This window comes from Eschrichtius robustus, chromosome 8 (assembly GCF_028021215.1).
Source record: "Eschrichtius robustus isolate mEscRob2 chromosome 8, mEscRob2.pri, whole genome shotgun sequence".
Classification (NCBI taxonomy): Eukaryota; Metazoa; Chordata; class Mammalia; order Artiodactyla; family Eschrichtiidae; genus Eschrichtius; species Eschrichtius robustus.
This window is the reverse complement of record NC_090831.1, coordinates 97,197,047-97,215,668: the sequence shown is the minus strand read 5'-3', so window position 1 is coordinate 97,215,668 and position 18,622 is coordinate 97,197,047. Positions and strand designations below refer to the sequence as shown.

Below are 18,622 nucleotides of genomic sequence, written 5' to 3'. Positions count from 1 at the left end.
CCTAAGGGGAGGTGAATGGTGTGAGTGGTAGTCACATGGGGTCTATAGCTTTATATTGTTTTATGATAAAAACCGTTAATTATTAATTTACTACTATTTATTATTATTTATAATTAATTCTGGGTAGTGAGGCTGTTTTTTCATATATTAAATTTTTATACATTTTTAAAGTTGCTTCCTCAAACATAGGAAGCTCATTAGATGTACTTTTCATTTGTAATTCCTCAAGTCATGAAGACTTCGATTTTTATCATTTAGACTTTAATTTGTTTTCCTATTTTCTAATTGCCCTTTGAAGCAAAATTACTTCTTCCTGTTGGGGGTTTGACTCTGTAGCTCCTTAAAATATTGCTAGCAATGTCTGATTAGACAACATTTAGAGAATTTCCTCCAAAATTAATGTGAGTTAATAGATTTTAATATACTGCACTTGAATTTGATAATGATGACAAGATAATAACAGCTAATCCCAGATGAACCACATCTTAGAGTCCCAATTTTCCTCCATTTGAGTTCCAGAGAGTAGGGCCGCTGACAGACGTGGTGTGAAGAGCTATAAGAATTATTATCTTACCTTGAAGGATGCTTCAGAGTTAAATTGCCTCTAAGTCCCTCCCTCTCTAACCCTTATAGCTGGGATTGGGGTTGACGTTGGAGCTAGGGTTAAGGGTTAGGCTTAGCTGAGACCACCTAACAGGAAAACTCTTCTGTCATAAAATTCCTTCTTGCTTCCTCTCCAGAACCACAAAGATTCCCATGACATATTGTTTTCAAAATAAAAGAGAAGGCACCGCATCTATCAGTGGGGCTGCTGGAAAGGGTTCAACATGGGGGAGGTGGTATACAAAAGTCAAGAGCACCACTGCCTTTGGAATCAGATAGATCGGGTTCCCATTCAGGGACAGTGGAGTTTCTTGGCACCAGGTGAGCTGATTTTTCTCATCTGCAAGATGAGGATAATACCTAGCTCACAGTGCACCCAGACACAATCCGGGGCTTGATAAATGTCAGTCATTATCCTTGCATGTTAACACCAGATACACTGCATTTTCAAAGCGCTATTTGTTTGTTTCGCTGTGTGCGACTAAGTTTCCTTCAGGGGTTTAACTGCGCGGTATAACATATCCCAATTCATTTATTTATTTTGAAATAATGTACAAAAAATAGCTTGGTGACATAATTAGCCTTTCTACTAAGAAACTCGAATGAAGGCATATGATAAACATAAAGGCCTGTTTTCTATAAGCTAAGTCATTCTAAATAAATCTTTAAGGTCCTATCTAGCATAGTTCTGTTTATTTATTGCCAGCTATCTTCTCTGCGCTGGTAATTGCTTTCTCCTGGCAGTAAGAAATTTATATGCCCTGTTTTGCCCAAATATTACAGTTCACATACAATGAAAACACTAACTCTCCTATGATTCCTCTAATACCTAGGGGGAAGAACATGGGATGGGCCAAGGATAGAATTTCAGTTTCAATTTTACATCATCTGGCTATTGTCAGTTCAACTTTATTTCAATGGAAGAATTTGAGGCACTTCTGAGGTTAACATTTATGAGCTCAAATAGGAAAAAAAAGGAGAGTTAATTTACTGGATTTGAAATACTCTATGGACATAATTTAGAACTACAATCTGTATGCTTTTTCTCAGCTGACTTACAGGATGAAAACAACAGTTTAAACTTTTCAAGTTTGATTTGTATCTATTTAAACATTTTATTAGTTTAGCTATCCATGCATTGTTCTTTGAGTGAGAAAAGCAATGTGAAAATTCTTACATATTTTAAGGCAGAGGTAATTAAAAGAGATCCTCAGCCAGATTCCTACTGAGCTCAATGCAAGCTTGGCCTAATTAAAGTTTATAGAATTTGGCCTGTATTATATTCAAACAGCAGATACTATTTTCTTATAGTTGCAAGTTTGACATCATTTAATTACAGTTTCAAATAAAGGCATAAACAGAAAATAGAAAAGACACTCTGTATTGCATGCTTATTATTTTGTCATTGATTTTTACTGACACTAAGGGCCATGAAAGGGAAAAATGAATTGTTTACCAGTGTCCTCAGAGGCCCATGAGAGTTCCAGCTACACAGACCACTCTAAAATGCAGTCCTGAGAAGCTTAAACATACATTAATAAGAAAACATCATTTTCAGATCTAATCTAAAGGAAAATATTAAGCTGCATCTATTGCAAAGTAACATGACCAATACATGATATGCATGGACAGTTAGTTAAATCACCAGTTAACTAGTTCTTCACTGAACTGAGCACATGATGTAAATACATTCATCACTGAGAACTGGAGAGGAAAGTAACAGTTGTCAGCATGACAGTGAATCATCCAATGACAGCTCGGTATGACCCCAAAACTCAAAGGGCTGGAAGGTTACCTAAATAATTATCTACTTTTCTTGTCAAAAGTATGCTCAGTTCATTACAGAGAAGGAAATTTTCCTTAAAAATTTCTAGTGAACGAGACGAGCTTTGCATATATACAGATCCTAACAAAAATATTTTCAGTATAAAACTTCCTCTTCCATTTGTTACTCAATCCGTTAAAGATAAAACAAGGACAGCCCTGGTCATACCTTAGGAATCTTCAAAGATTCTCTTCTTCAACCTCTACCTTTCTCAGTGACATTTTTTTTTTTTTAACCTCGCTTTAAGACATCTAAGAACATTTCTTTCCAAAAGCAAGGATCTGATAGCACCACTGTTTGATCTATGTTACTGTACATTTGTAAAACTTCCTTACTCTAAACTCTATGGTAAACTGCAGTTTCAAGAACCCTGAGGGTGAAGCTGGAGAAGAGGGCAGGGAAGAAGTCAGCCTCATCCTGTCTTGGGGAAAAGAATGATTTATAACGTTCCTCAAAACTGACAGGTAACACGTTGAGTAAAACATTTTCTTTATCATCTTCAACTGCTTCAAACAGGGCTGTGCCCTAGCCCTGAAATCATGAACAAATCTGAACAATTTGATGCATATTTGAAATGGCTTGGAAGAAGGCCCGGTAACGGAAAACAGGACGATAAGCATCCTTCCCTCTGTGATGACATGGCATTGCTCTCCTGTTCCAGGAGTGGCCTCAAGGAGCAGCTAAATATACTGGCCAACAATTACTGTCAGAAAGGACTTTTTATGCCAAAACCACAATAACTGTGTTTGGCAGACACCCTTCCACATTCACATGGGTAATGGTAAATAACTCTGGTCAGAAGATTAACTCATTTGGTTATCTAGGGCACAGTTATTAACAAATACTCTCCCTGGCAGGCATCTCACAACAGGGTCATGCTGAAAGTTTACAATTATGAAAGATTCTTTTATAGCAACAGGCAGAAGGTCAGTACTTCAACCTCTGACATTCATCCCCACACTGCTCTGTAATCACTTTGACTTCCAGGGTTCTCTTTCCTCCCCAAGTCTTTCCACTCCATCCTCCTGAAACCTGAGTCCATGATATACAAATTCCCCAACACATCCATAAGCTATTTACAGAACATGAGCCTGAGTTCACTGCTTCTGTTAATTCCCCCCACAAAACTTATGTGTACCAGCAGGATGTAGGGCTGGCTTCTCCTAGTTCCCCAAAGCACATCTAGACCATTACTGCTCAGCCCTGGGGCAGCAGTTTCTGGTCCTCTGAAGCTCACGCCATAATGCTCCAGCACCGGCCACCATCCTTTGATCGTGTGTTCTACCAGATAACAGGTCCTCATACACTAAAGATTTTGGCACCTGTCTCCATATTCTCACTCTGAACCTCAAGTCCTACCCTCAGTGTAGATGATTACAGTCCATGTAAACATCCCACCTAGTATCCAAGATTCTCAACTGTTTTACTGTCTCTAAGGAAAAGACTGTCCCTCTACTGCAATTAAGTAACCCAAGGTCATAGACAAACTCCAGACCTTGACATCTAGTGTGTCCCATCTATGCAACTCTCTGACCAGAATGTACCAATCTCTAGTTATCTTACACAATTACTCACACTAAACTTCCTCTCTAATTTCACTAAGACCACCGGTGCCTTATCCTGTCCACTTTTTTTGGTCCTTATCTCTCTCAGGCCATTCCCATTACTCTTAGTTTTTTTCTTCTCCTAGCTTCCATGGTATCACACGTTCCTGGTTTTCCTCCTATATTTCCAGGTGCTCCTTCTCAGAAGCCACTGGATGCTTCTCCCCTACCCAGCCTGTCAATGTTTGGAGACCACAGGGCTCACTTCTTAACCTTCTTTCATCTCTATCTACATCTCTACACACATGATCTCACTCAGTACCATGGCTTTCACTCCCACATATGTTGATAACTCCCAAATTCCTCACCCCTGAATTCCAGACACATACCCAATTGTCTTCCTGATATCTCTACCTGGAGGTAAAATAGGCCATTTCAAACTTAACATGGCCAAAGCAGAATCCCTGCTTTACCCTGAAAATCTGTTCCTCTCCTATTCGTCCTCCTCTCCACAAATGCTATGACCATCACGAAGCTGCTCAGACAAAAAACCTGTGGACTCCTAGGTTTTCCTTGACAATATAATTTCTTTCTTTCTACATTCAATCCATTCAGTGGTTAATTTTTTCAACTGGTTATTGAGAGGCTACTAAGTGCCAGGCACTGCTCTACTGGGAAACAGGAGTAAACAGATTAAAAAAAAAAAAAAATCCCTGCCTTCCTGAAAGTGACATTTTAGTGAAGGGAGATAGAAAATATGCAGATAAATATAAAGAGAGACTCTCAAGTGGTGACACATTCTAAAGAGAATGAATAAAGCCGGGAATGAATAAAGTTAGGGAATGCTGGCATGGCAGGCAGATGCCATTTTAAATAGAGCAGTCGGTGAAGGCAGCACAGGGAAGGTGGGATTGCGAAGGTGGGAAGGTGGGATTGCAAAGGTAGCATTTAAGCAGAAACTAAAGCGGGTGAAGGAGCTAGTCATGAGACTGGAAGAGGAGAATTCCAGGGAAGGGTTCCACAAGTAAAGATCCTGAGGTGGCAGTGAGTCTGGCGTGTTCAACAAACAGGAAGAAGGCCAGTGTGGCTAGACCACAGTGAACACAGAGCAGAAATGAGGGTTGGACTGTGTAGAGTCTTCTAGGCTACTTGTAGGGTTTAAATTCAGAATGAAGGTTTTAAGCCAAAGAATGACATGGTCTAACATGTTTCAAATGGTTCATCCTAGCTGCTGTGTGGAGAGTAGATGCAAGGGTACAAGAGCGCAGGCAGAAAGACCAGTTGGAAGGCTCTTATAATCCAATGTAGGATAATGATGGTTGAGATCAAGGGGGTGGCTGTAGATATAGTAAGGTGTCGGGTTCTAAATCTATTTTAAAGGTAGAGCCAATAGGATTTGCCAATAGTCAAATCATATTGATTCTATGTCCAAATATATCTCAAATCCATCCACTCCTCCATTGCCACCCCCAATTCCAAACCTTCATCAGCTCTTGTCTGCACTACTACTGTAACTGCTCACCTGAACTCCCTGCCTCCATTCTTGCCCTCCATTCTCAACAATGTACCCAGCAATCTTATAAAATCATCGGTAAGATCACATCCCTCCTTTGTTTTACACACGTTTAAGTTTTACATACCGTATATTTACAGTGAAAACTAAACGCCTTACTATTTCCTGCACAGCCCTGGATGACACAGCTCCTGCCTGCCTTTTCACATTCACCTGGTTCCAACCTTTCTTTCACTCACCTGGCCTCCTTTTCATTCTTGCCAAACTCTTTCCAGCCTCAAGGTCTCTGCTTTAGCTCTTCCTCTGTAACGTCTTTCCCCAGATCTTTACATGGCTGGCTCTCTCTCACCTTTCAGGCCTCAGAAATAAAGTTACCTCCTGTGGACACCTTCCCTGAGCAATTATCTGAATTAGCCCCTCTCCAGGTACCCTTTATCACAGCAGCGTTTCTACTTCCTTCATAGCATTCACCACAATCTGTAACTGCCTTTATCATCATGCCTCCTCTCCTCATCATAACTGCTCCATTAGAGCTGTAACTGTTGTCTGTCTTGTTGTCCACTCTGTACTTCGTGCCTAGAACTGGGGCTGGCACCTTGTAGGCACTCAAAAGACACCTGTCTCTAGAAAAGACTGAGTCCATCATCCCTTCTTCCTTCCCTCCCTCCCTCCCCTCCCCGACCTAGAGCCCATAGTTCATCTCCTTACCACTTCCTTGACAATCCCTCAAGTTCCCAACTTGTCTTTCTATCGCACTCACCCAACAACACCTGACCTCTGATCCACCCAGATGTCTATCAATTCTGCCCCAACATTCAGGCTAAAGGCCACAAGTGTAAGGTTTGGAGGAACAACTAAAATATAATGATCTCCAACCTCTGCTGGGCTGATGCTGCCCAGTAACCCTCAGTATTTCCCTGGTGACTTCCCTCCCCCACTCCACCACTCTCTTCATACTTCTAACCCAGCTCCTCCCAGTGAACTCTTAGCAGAAGATCTTGTCAACTATTAGTCAAGAAAACAAGTCAACAGGCAGGACCCCCTTCAATTCTTCAGCCCTACCCCTCCACTACAAATCCCATCTGCATCCAGATACACCTGCATATTTCTATCAGCCACACATGGGGTCCCTCCTTTCGTCAATCCTTCCCTTCTGCACTCTGGAATTCATCACTATGCACTCCTCAGGACCTTATTCTAGCAACGATCCCCTCTCTTTCAAATATATGTTCAACTTTTGCCTTTCTTCTCAGTCTTTTTCCACCATCATTTGAACATGCTCAAGTCTTCTACTGCTTATGTGTTCCCTTCTAGGTATCATCACCTCTCTTTCCCTTTTATATACAAGCTTATTGAAGGTGTTGTCGCCAGAAGACACATTACCTCACATTCAGCGGACTATGCAATGCAATCTATTTTATACCCTCTACATCCCACTGATCTTGCTTTTGCCAAATTACCAACCACCTCTTCGGAGTAAAATGTGACAAATATTGTCTCCATAATAAATATTTACCAGATACTTAATGTGTGACAAGTACTGCACTGAGAACTGTCTAGATCTCATATTCATGTTCCTTTCTTGCTATGGTTCTCACAGCACAACATGCTCCTAGATTTTCTTCCTAGTTCACCGGTCACTTCCTCTCAAGTCTTCTTTGATCAAACTATTCTGCACTCTCCCCCAAACCTCTTTTTAAATATTCACTCTTCCATATATGATCCCATCATTGCTCATGGTTTTAATCATCTTCCATGCTGATCATTGCCAGAACTTCCGCCAGCCCAGGTCTCTCTCCTGAGCTCAAGGTCTGTATGTCCCAAAGCCTACTAGACATTTCCATTTGGATGACCCACAGGTACTGCAAAACAGCATATCTATAATTGAAATAATTCCATCTATCCTCCCCACCCACTCCCAAAACCAGCCACTAATACTACAATCTCAATCTCCATGATGGCACCGTTGTCTCCCCAGCTTCCCAAAAAAGAAATCAAGAAATCATCCACGACCTCTTCTTGTTCTCTCCCTCATACACCACTCAATGTCCTGAAAGTTAAAAAAAAAAAGAAAAGAAAAGACCAAAAAACCCTTATCTAACCAGTCTTCAACTTCTCTCAACTCTACCTCTGAAATCTCTCAAACTGGGCCAAGGAGTTGGGGTTGTTCTACCAGGACCTGTTAAATTAAAGCCAGAGCATTCAGATGTGTCTCCCCATCCCTGTAGGATAGAAGGCAAAGTTTAAAAAAGAAACCATATAAGACAGGAGTGACATTTCTCTCTTTCTGAAAGGAACATATGCTCAGATGCAGCAGTGTAAAATGAACTCTTACTTTTTAGAGAAAGGTCTAAATAAATTTCCCTGTCTGAAATCAGGGATGTATGAGAGCACTAGGCAGACTTATTTATTAATAAATAAACTCCAAGTCTACTCCAGAAACCGTTATGTATCTCACATCACTACAGTAAAAAAACTCAAGCAAAGGACTTACAGATTGAGACGGAAGACTGAACAAGCATGTCTACCTACTCTCCTTCCCACAAACCTACTGAAATGATGGGAAAGTGGTACAAAAGGAGACAAACCAATACCTGTGATGAAAACAGAGAAGGGGGTGGGAGGAATGGCTGGCAGTCACTGAACAAGAGACTTTAACAAACTTCTCCAAGACAAATTACAAATGGGCATTGATTAAACTACAGCAGAGGAAGCAGAGGAAGCCTCAGCTGTTCTTCTGAGAAAAGACACAGAGGAAGCTCCAAATTTGGAGCTGGCAGAGACAGAGAGCAGGAGTGGGTTGTCGGGCAGTAACCATACATGACTAAACACCTGACCACAGAACAGCTGGGCTAAACAGCCCTTCTCATCCCCCTGAGTTTAATGGAAATGAAATGACTGCCTAATCTCTCATCAGATGAGTGCTCACTAAAGAAACTGAAGATCTGTTCAGGGTGGAGAAGAGCTTTCAGTGTGGTCGTAAGATCTCAGTCAAGTCCTCTTGTTTGTGCACCTGGTGGGATGTGGTTAGGAAGTGATCCTGTGTACTCCCCACCCAGGTATCCATTCACCTATCCATCCATTCAACAAAAATTAACTGAGTAGCCATCATGTGCCAGGGAACAAGATGAAGTTCCTGCTTTTGTGGAGTGACTTTCTAGTGGGGATGCGGGACACAGACAACAAATAAGTAAGTAAGTAAGTAAGTAAATAAATAAATAAATAAATAAATAAATAAATAAATAAATGAGATAATTTCAAAAGTGAAAGGGCAATAAAAAATAAGACAGTAATGACAGAATGATAGGGTGTGTGAGTGTGTATGTGTGTGTTTGTGAGTATGCGTGTATAGTGCTCCTTCAGCTGGGTATCACGGAAAACCTTTTAAATGTAACGTTTCAGTTGGACTTAAATGACCAGCCAAGTGAGGATCTGGAACAGAGTATTCCATGCAAAAAGAAATATGTGCACAAAGCCCCTAAGGAAGGAACAAGCAAGCTTGGCATACTCAAAAAGAAGCCCAATGTGGCTTTAGTCTAGCAAGTGAGGAAAACAGTAGCATAAGCTGAGTTTGGAAGAGTAAGCAGGGAGCAGATCATGTAGGGCCTTGCAGGCCATGGAAAGCATTTGTATTTTATTCTATATGTAATGGTAAATCATTGAAGGCTGTTAAGCAGGAAAGTAACAAGTTCTGATCTGAGTTTTTAAAAGTTACTTGGGGTACTTCCCTGGTGGCTCAGTGGTTAAGAATGCACCTGCCAATGCAGGGGACACGGGTTTGAGCCCTGGTCCGGAAAGATCTCACATGCCTCAGAGCAACTAAGCCTGTGCACCACACTACTGAGCCAGTGCTCTGGAGCCCCCAAGCCACAACTACTGAGCCTGCGTGCCTAGAACCCGTGCTCTGCAACAAGAGAAGGCAATGCAATGAGAAGCCCACACACCTCAACAAAGAGTAGCCCCTGCTCGCCACAACTAGAGAAGCCCACACGCAGCAACAAAGACCCAACGCAGCCCCCAAAAATAAATTAAATAAATAAATAAAAATAAAAGTTACTTGATTACGTTCTGTGGAAGGGACTCTAGAAGGAGAGCAGCATTAGCCTGGAGACCACCTGCACAGTACGGATGAAAGATAATGGTGACCTGAATGAGGATCACAGCAGTGCAGTTGAAAAGAGGTGAATATGGCAGTAGAGCTAACAGAACTTATGCACATTAACTGAAAGTGGAAGGTGAAGCAAAGAGAGGAGTCCAAGGTGTTTGGGAGTAGAAAAAGAGGTGGTAACTACCTTTACTCTACCTAAGCAGTAAAAATTTTCCTAATGGGAGAGTATAGCAAGATGCTCTACTAGAGACTATGCTTGCATTCAGAGGGCTCAATGAGACTCAGGTCTCAGAAAGTAGCCTTGTGCACCAGTGGACTCTTGAGTCACAAAGGCAATATCTCTAAGCCCATGGAGAGGGAGAAGGCAATGGGGGTATCTGCTCTTAACAAGTAGGACAGACAACTATCCAGGAAGGAAATATATTCAATGCTTTCGTATTGATTATTTAAAAAGGAAACCCAAGAGACCCAACTCATTGGCCTCCCTGGTTATCACATGCACTGCTGGCTTTGCCTGCTTTATGGCTCCTGTTCCTTCTGGCCCAGGTCAGCCAAAACGTCTGTTTTCAATAATCACGTCTCTGTTCACCCTAGAAGTCAACAGCTTCACTGGCTCCTGGTCACAGAAGCAGCCCAGGCAACCAGTAGAGACTCAGACATCAGTGCTCCCTGCACATCTCACAGAAGGAAAAGCTGCTTACAAATTTCCCTGGTTGCTGCATGAGCTAGAGAGGGTACAGGCACAGGCTAAGTTAACTGTGCCATTTGGGAAAAAGATATAGACATTGACAAGATTAATAGCTGATCAAGAAACATAATGGACATATATACACTACCAAATGTAAAACAGATAGCTAGTGGGAACCAGCCACATAGCACAGGGAGATACGCTCGGTGCTTTGTGACCACCTAGAGGGGCGGGATAGGCAGGCTGGGAGGGAGACGCAAGAGGGAGGAGATATGGGAATATATGTATATGTATAGCTGATTCACTTTGTTATGAAGCAGAAACTAACACACTATTGTAAAGCAATTATACTCCAATAAAAATGTTAAAAAAAAAAAAAGAAACATAAATATAAGTATGGATCCTAGTTAGTAGGGACCACAAGAATAATAAAACAGAATTTTAAAATATTGAACTGGCAGATCTATTCAATGGAAGAGAAGAAAGGAAGAGGGAAAGTATGACGGATACCAAACATGAAAGAAAAAATGACTCTAAACAGAATAATAATGACGATAAACACAAATGGGAAAACATACCAACCAAAATACAAAACTGTCAGATTTTGAATAAAGACAAAAATAAAGACAATATTCAGCAAAAATTTTACAGATACAAATGGTCCATCAAAAAGTTACAGAAAACTTGAGTATAAAATATGGAAATAAATATACCAGGCAAATCCAAATCCAAATAAGCTAGAGCAGCCCATCTTAATACAAGTTAAAAAGAAAATCAAGGCAGAAAAGACTAAGGGACAAAGGAGGGGCATTATATATGCAATAATCAGTAAGACAAAATAATTATCAACTTAAATGCATTTAACAATATAGCCTCAATATATATAAAGCAACAACTAACTGAACATGGAAAACAGCAGGTAAGTAAACAATTAGAAATGAATACTCTTATCATATCCCTCTCAGAAACTGATACAGCAAACAGACGTTTTTGCTAAGACAGAAGATTTGAATAACGTGGTTATTAATAAGCTCAAACTAGTAAATACATATAGACTTTTGTAACCAACAGAAGCATACTCCTTTCAAACAGATATAAAATTTATGACAACTGACCATGTAACTAGGCCTCAGAGGAGGCCTCCATTAAATTTTCCCCAAATCAATATCATATGATCTATGTTCAACAAATATAGTGTAAAAAAAAATTATAAATCAATGATAAGGGGCTAAAAACACACTATGTGGAACAAGACGAAATTATAAGGAAATAAAGAGATACTTAGAATCAAATGGAGCTACGTGTTTAACTTAAGAAACTGATAAAAAGGCAACAAACAGAGAATGGGGGAGGGGAGAAAGAAGAGAAGGAGAAAGGAATAGTACAAATATGGACAGTAAAACTGGAATAAAGACAAAAATGTTGAGTAAATAAATAGAACCAAATCCTAGTTCTTTTGAAAAGTTTAATAAAAAAGACATGAAGCAACTGACAAAGGATTAATCTCCAAAATATACAAACAGCTCATGCAGCTCAATATCAAAAAAACATAGAACCCAATCCAAAAATGGGCGGAAGACCTAAATAGACATTTCTCCAAAGAAGATATACAGATTGCCAACAAACACATGAAAGGATGCTCAACATCACTAATCATTAGAGAAATGCAAATCACAACCACAATGAGGTATCACCTCACACCGGTCAGAATGGCCACCATCAAAAAATCTAGAAACAGTAAATGCTGGAAAGGGTGTGGAGAAAAGGGAACCGTCTTGCACTGTTGGTGGGAATGTAAATTGATACAGCCTCTATGGAGAACAGTATGGAGGTTCCTTAAAAAACTAAAAATAGAACTACCATATGACCCAGCAATCCAACTACTGGGCATATACCCTAAGAAAACCATAATTCAAATAGAGACACGTACCACAATGTTCATTGCAGCTCTATTTACAATAGCCAGGACATGGAAGCAACCTAAGTGTCCATCAACAGATGAATGGATGAAGAAGATGTGGCACACATATACAATGGAGTATTGCTCAGCCATAAAAAGAAACGAAATTGAGTTATTTGTAGTGAGGTGGATGGACCTAGAATCTGTCATACAGAGTGAAGTTAAGTCAGAAAGAGAAAAACAAATACCGTATGCTAACACATATGTATGGAATCTAAAAAAAAAAATGGTTCTGATGAAACTAGGGGCAGGACAGGAATAAAGATGCAGACGTAGAGAATGGACTTGAGGACACGGGGAGGGGGAAGGGTAAGCTGGGACGAAGTGAGAGAGTGGCATGGACATATATACACTACCAAATGTAAAATAGATATCTAGTGGGAAGCAGCCGCATAGCACACAGAGATCAGCTCAGTGCTTTGTGTCCCCCTAGAGGGGTGGGATAGGGAGGGTGGGAGGGAGACGCAAGAGGGAGGGGATATGAGGATATACGTATACATATAGCTGATTCACTTTGTTATACAGCAGAAACTAACACAACAATGTAAAGCAATTATAGTTCAATAAAGATGCTAAAAAAAAAGACACACCCTTGTCAAGACTAATCAGCAAAAATAAAAGTAAAAGGAGGCAAATAAAGAGAATACAAAATGAAAAGGGGGGAAAAACTACAGACATAATATTTTTTAAATTATGAAATAACATGATAAAAAGCAATATGCAATGAATTTGAAATATATATAACATATATATAGTGTTTAAAACAGGCCTAGTACTGAGATAAATGGGCGTAATCATGTACTGCTGATGAGAATTTAAACAATCACAGGCAGCCATTCTGGGAAGTGTACTGGCAGGACATGCTGAAATCCACATTCATATGCCTAATATCCAGCAATCCACTCCTGGGCATACACCCCAGGGAAGGCTTCTCGCACATTATCAGGGTGTTGATAATGGGAAGCTGGAGGCAATATGGGGGCCCTCACTAGGGGAAAGGTTAAGTAAAACAGAGTAAGAGCATAATAGGGAATAGGACACAGAAGTTAGAAATTGCAAACATATACCAGAGGTATGAGAAGTAAACATGGACAGACCTGAAAAATAAGTGTTGAGTGAAAACGGTAAGAAAAAGAAAATCTATAGATATGTAAGTTAAACACATACTGCATTACATATTTTGCAAGACTGTGACGGTCTTGGTCTCTCTAAAATCAATTAGGTTTTGCCTTCCTGGGATTTCTTAAATGAATGGTACTATAATGGGAGTTCCTCATCATCTATATTTTAGAAGAGATTCCATCAAACCCAGAGGTCCCATTTTATTTCCTCTATTTAATGGTTTCCTCACCTCAACAAAGCGAAAATTTGTTTTGATCCACAAAAAGATTAAGAAGCCATTATTTATGATAAAAATGAGTAATGTGCTCTCTCAAATATAGCATGTTCAAAACTGAACTCAACCTTTCCCAAAAAACCTGCAGATTTCCACATCTTAGCTGATAGGAACTCCTCTCCTTCCATGGCAAAGTCCTTGGAAATATCCTTGACTTCTCTCTTTTATTCACACGGCACACTGATAGATTAGCAAATCCTGCTGGTCCTATTTTTGAAATATATGTAGAATCTGATCACTTCTCACCACCTCCTCTGCTACCACTTGGGCCTGAGCCACCACTGTCTTTCGCCAAGATTAATATAAGAGCCTTCCGATTGACCTCTTTGCTTCCCCTTTGCCACACAGCAGGCTGTAAAAATTAAGAGTGGTCATGTCACTCCTCTGCTCAAAACCTTTCATGGCCCCCATTTCACCCAGGGCAAAAGCTGAAGCCCTTACTATGGTCCAAAAACCCTACATCATCTGTAATCTCCACCCCTCCCCTGGGATTACTCTGTTCCACCCAGAACTCTTTTGCTATTACTTGAGTGCACCAGTATACTCCTGCTTCAGGGCCTTCGGTGAAATGTCACCTTCTACATCACACATACCTGATCATTTTATTAAAACTGTGATTTCCATGGCCTCCACTTTCTGCCCACTGCCTTTCCTTATTTTCCTTATCCTGCTCTATTTCATTGTTTTTCCACAGCATTTATCAATTTCTAATATGCAATGCAAATACATGCTTATTATGTTCATTTTTGTCTCTTTTCTCTGCTAGAATGTAAAGCGTGTAAGGTCAGTGGTCTCTGTTTTGGTTCTATCACCTAGAACAGGGACTGGCATGAAATAGAGGTTCAATCCTTTTTCGCTGAATAAATGAATAGATGAATAACTGGATGGTTTAGTGCAACGTGGGTAGAGAAAGACCAAAATGGGGGCTGCAGTGTAGAAAGGGAGAGAGATGATGTGGAACTAGATAAACAGTGGGCATGACTGGAGCCACTGAATGAAACCAGGATTGAGTCCTGGGAAGGTGAAATACAGAACAGAAGGAATCCAAGAGAAGAACTGGTTGTAGACATAGTGGAGAAGCAGAAGCCAAAGATGAATACATGGAAAGGGAGGTCAAGAACAGTTGATTGGAGGAGGGAAGCTAAATCAAACTCCCAGATGACAGGCATCTATCTAGAATTGCTCATAGGCCAGCCATATACATTGAAAGCTCTACTCAGTAGTGGATACTACTCACCACATGGAAAAATGTGGGCCCAGAATATGAAAAACCCTGATAGTGACAGCTAGCTTATCAGCCATGAATTTATTATGCCACAAATAAGACTTTTATGTAAATGACAACACCTAAGGAAAATAAAATAATACTCTCATCTGTCTCAGGGATTATTTGCCACCAGCCCTTCGCTCTGAATAGTGAACACAGAGTACAATGCTGATGAAACTGCTTCATCATTACTGATGCAACAAGGTAAGTCAATAATCAATAAATCTATTATTTGCTCTTATTAGTTAAATAATTTTCCTTTCCTTTCTATATAAATTACTAATTGCCAATAATTTATTGAATAAGTCAACTTAATCTATCAGGCAAATCCAGAAAAGCAAATCATGATTAAAAAAAAAAGCAAAGGTCTATAAAGTTTTCAAAGTCATAGCCTTTGAAGATCAGTGAGTTACTATTGATAGCATTTGCTTTCAAGATTCACTTTTTCTTTATTTGTGAGTATAGCAAAGATAGAATCTAGAAAACATGCCAACAAACACTTCAGGAACACTTACTAGGAATTAACATATTTCGCTGCACACTTTGTCTTTAGTTTAATGATATACCTGGTTGTCTTAAAAGCTTGAAAGTAACTATGTTCGAGTGATACTTGGTCGCCTGAACATATTAAAATGCTACTCTTCCCGTGCCTCACGCCTACATAATGGTACTTGACTTCTTTCAACAATCTACTTAACATCTTCTAAAACAATCCATCAACCAAGTTATTCATAATAATCCAAGACAATTTTAAGGAAAAAAAAGAAATATTGAGAAAAGGGAAATGTGACCTGTGGAATGGAAAGGTGGAGGGAAGAAAGGAATGAAACTAGAGGATTTAAGAATAAGGAAAAAGAGATAAAAGGGAATAGAAATTAACCTCCAATATATCCAGCTAGAATTTTCCTCCTAAAAAGATCTTCCTACCTATGCAATAAAAACAGAACTTCCATTACAGAATATTCTCTAAATTTTTTTTAACAATTTGGGAAGGGCATACCAGTTCTTCTTATAAATCATTAATTTCATGAAGATTTTTCTTCATGAACATAAGCAGACAAAAACGCAAATTAATAGTCCTTAATGTTCCAAAGAGTTTGATTAGTCCCAGAGGTTTATATTTTCTAAAGTGTGCTTTCATTAGAAGTGCTCCACTTCGCAAATCATTTAAAGCGCATCCTCTTGCTATTAATACCAATACTATTAAATTAATTCCCAAAGGTCAATTGCTTACACCCTAGGATACTTCTAATGACCTAAAAGGGATGAGATAGAATGAACATCTACAATAATATTCTAAATAGAACTTGCTTTAATTTACTTTAGTTTAAAAATAAATGTTACCACTTCTAAGGAAGGTAGAAAATCAGTAGAATTAAACCAGTAACAAAGAGGTGTCTTAACAAAGGCTGGGAAACAAAAGTCACAGGTGCAAAGTGCTAACTGGGAATTTGTATGCCACAGCTCTGATTCACCGACTCAAATATTTTCTTGACTGTCTATCTACAAGATACTGTGCAGTGTGCTGAGAGGGACACACAAGAAAACTAAATACCGCACCAGCACTCAAGACGCTCAAAATCTAATGAGCTTCACTTATCTTTTCGTATGCTTTTAAAATTTGGCTCAAAAACCCTGTCTCTCTCTGTTCATTGGTCCTAATCTCTCCTTAATGAAGGGATCACCTGAATAAGTGATTTGAGATAAAAATTGAGAACAGTGAAAAACAGGGATAATATAATTGTGAAAAAAGAGATCAGGAGAAATGGCACTATATTATCTCAAAGCCTGTATGTCTTCTTTAAGAGGGAGTCCCCATGGAAGAAGCTCGGAAAGTGAGCATCCCCATGAAGGCTTAATCCTCATATGGAAACTTGGTTAAGGTACAAGTCAACTCTGCTCAAAACCCTTACATGATCAGATACGTATTTATAGGAGCAAAGAAAAGGGGGTGGAAAGATGTACACTGAATCACGAGTGTTGGTGACCTCAGTGAGATGGCACAGCAGGAGTGGAGGAGAGATCATAACTTCCTTATTCTTTGACTTGTTACAGTGAGTACAAATTATTCTTCCAACTTAATAGGACACCTATGGTGTGTGAGTTAAATGAGATGGTATATGTAAACTTCTTAGCAAAATGTCTGGTACATAGTAATACTCAATATGTAACTTACATGACAAAAACTGAAAACGCTCCAGTTCTCAACTGGGAATCATGGAAATGATGCTGAAAATGCAGGAAGGATACAAGCCCAGGGCTGAGGTAACTGCAGTTTCCTCTCACTATTTTTTATAAAGAGCCCCGACTAAGAGGAAAAGAAGGGTGTTTAGCAGTTGTAACCTTTACCGGCTAGACTGAGAAAGGGTTTAACATGGTCTAAAGAATATAAAACATGTCTTCAGCTAATCTGATATAGGTAGTGAAATTTAGAAAGAATAAAAGTATTGACAAAGAGTCTATATTTTGCTTTTATATATAACCTGGTGTTGTGGGTTGAATTGTGTCCTCCAAAAAATATATTGAAATCCTAACCCTTGGTACCTATGAAAGTGACCTTATTTGGAGACAGGGTCTTTGTGGATGTAATTTAGTTTTAGTTTTAGTTTCAAAAATGGTAAATATCAATAGATAAACCCACACAAACAAACGTTTTGGGGTCCTTAGTAATTTTAAAGGGGTTCTGAGACCAAAAAGTTTGAGAACCACTGGTTGATATTAGCATCTATTTTTAATTGAAAAAAAATGGAATCAAACTATACCTAATATTTACACCTTTCCTTATCACTTAACAATATATCTTAGACAGTAATGATAAGAATAGCCACTAACTGAGTACTTATTCGTGAAGTCCTGTGCCGAGTGCCTTGTATGGATTGTTCCATTTAATTCCTACACTAATCCTGTGAAGCAGGTACTCAACTAGCACCCTGGATATTTCTGGTGCAGGTGATTGGATTGGAAGATCACATTCTCAGAAATACTCATTAGCTATGTAACCTTGAACAAGCACCTATGTCAAGGGCTGTTATGAGAATTAAGTAATTTATATTTGTAAAGCACTTAAAATAATGCCTAGAACATAATAAACACTACAGAAATGTTCATCAGCATTTAGATGGTATTTAAAACTCTGAGTCTAAATGTCGTCATCCAGAGTTGTAGATGGAAATAGAAAGGAAGGCTTAGGACAGGCCAGGGGACACTTCAAATTTGGGAAGTTAGGAAGATGAGGAGAATCTAGCCAGGAAGACTGCGATTTCAGGAGAACTTAGAGAGCATGGTTTCCTAAAATAAATAAAATGTTTTAAGAAGGTTGTGATGACCTGTGTCAAATGAGAGGCCAGGATAGTGAAAGAGGTAGTGTTGCAGAGAGAGAGGGTGAAACAGGAATCAGGGAGAATGACTCAGAGGTCTGCAGAAAACTACCAAAAGGAGGCAAAACAGGTGGTAAAGTCTGAGAGCTTACGGTCAACTTTCAAAGGAGCTTTAGATGTTAGGGAAGAGAGGCAGACGATGATCTGGAAGCATGGACAAGGACCAAGGAAGACTGCTACCCCATATCAGGCCTTTATATTTGCCTCTGTTTCTTTCTTATCCCTCCAACTAGGACACCGCCAAAATCCTTAAGTTCATTTACTCTTCATACCCCAGGATACCTATTCAGGGAATCCCATATGAGACAAAATAGCTCCTCAAACCAGCCTGGTCCAAGGTC

General features: G+C 39.5%; 1 protein-coding gene across 6 annotated transcripts in view; it reads right to left on the bottom strand.

Moving 5' to 3' along the window:
• The window catches only part of ST7 (suppression of tumorigenicity 7), a 260,658-nt gene that overhangs the window by 62,782 nt on the left and 179,254 nt on the right, over window positions 1–18,622 (bottom strand). The gene's annotated exons all lie outside the window — the stretch shown is intronic.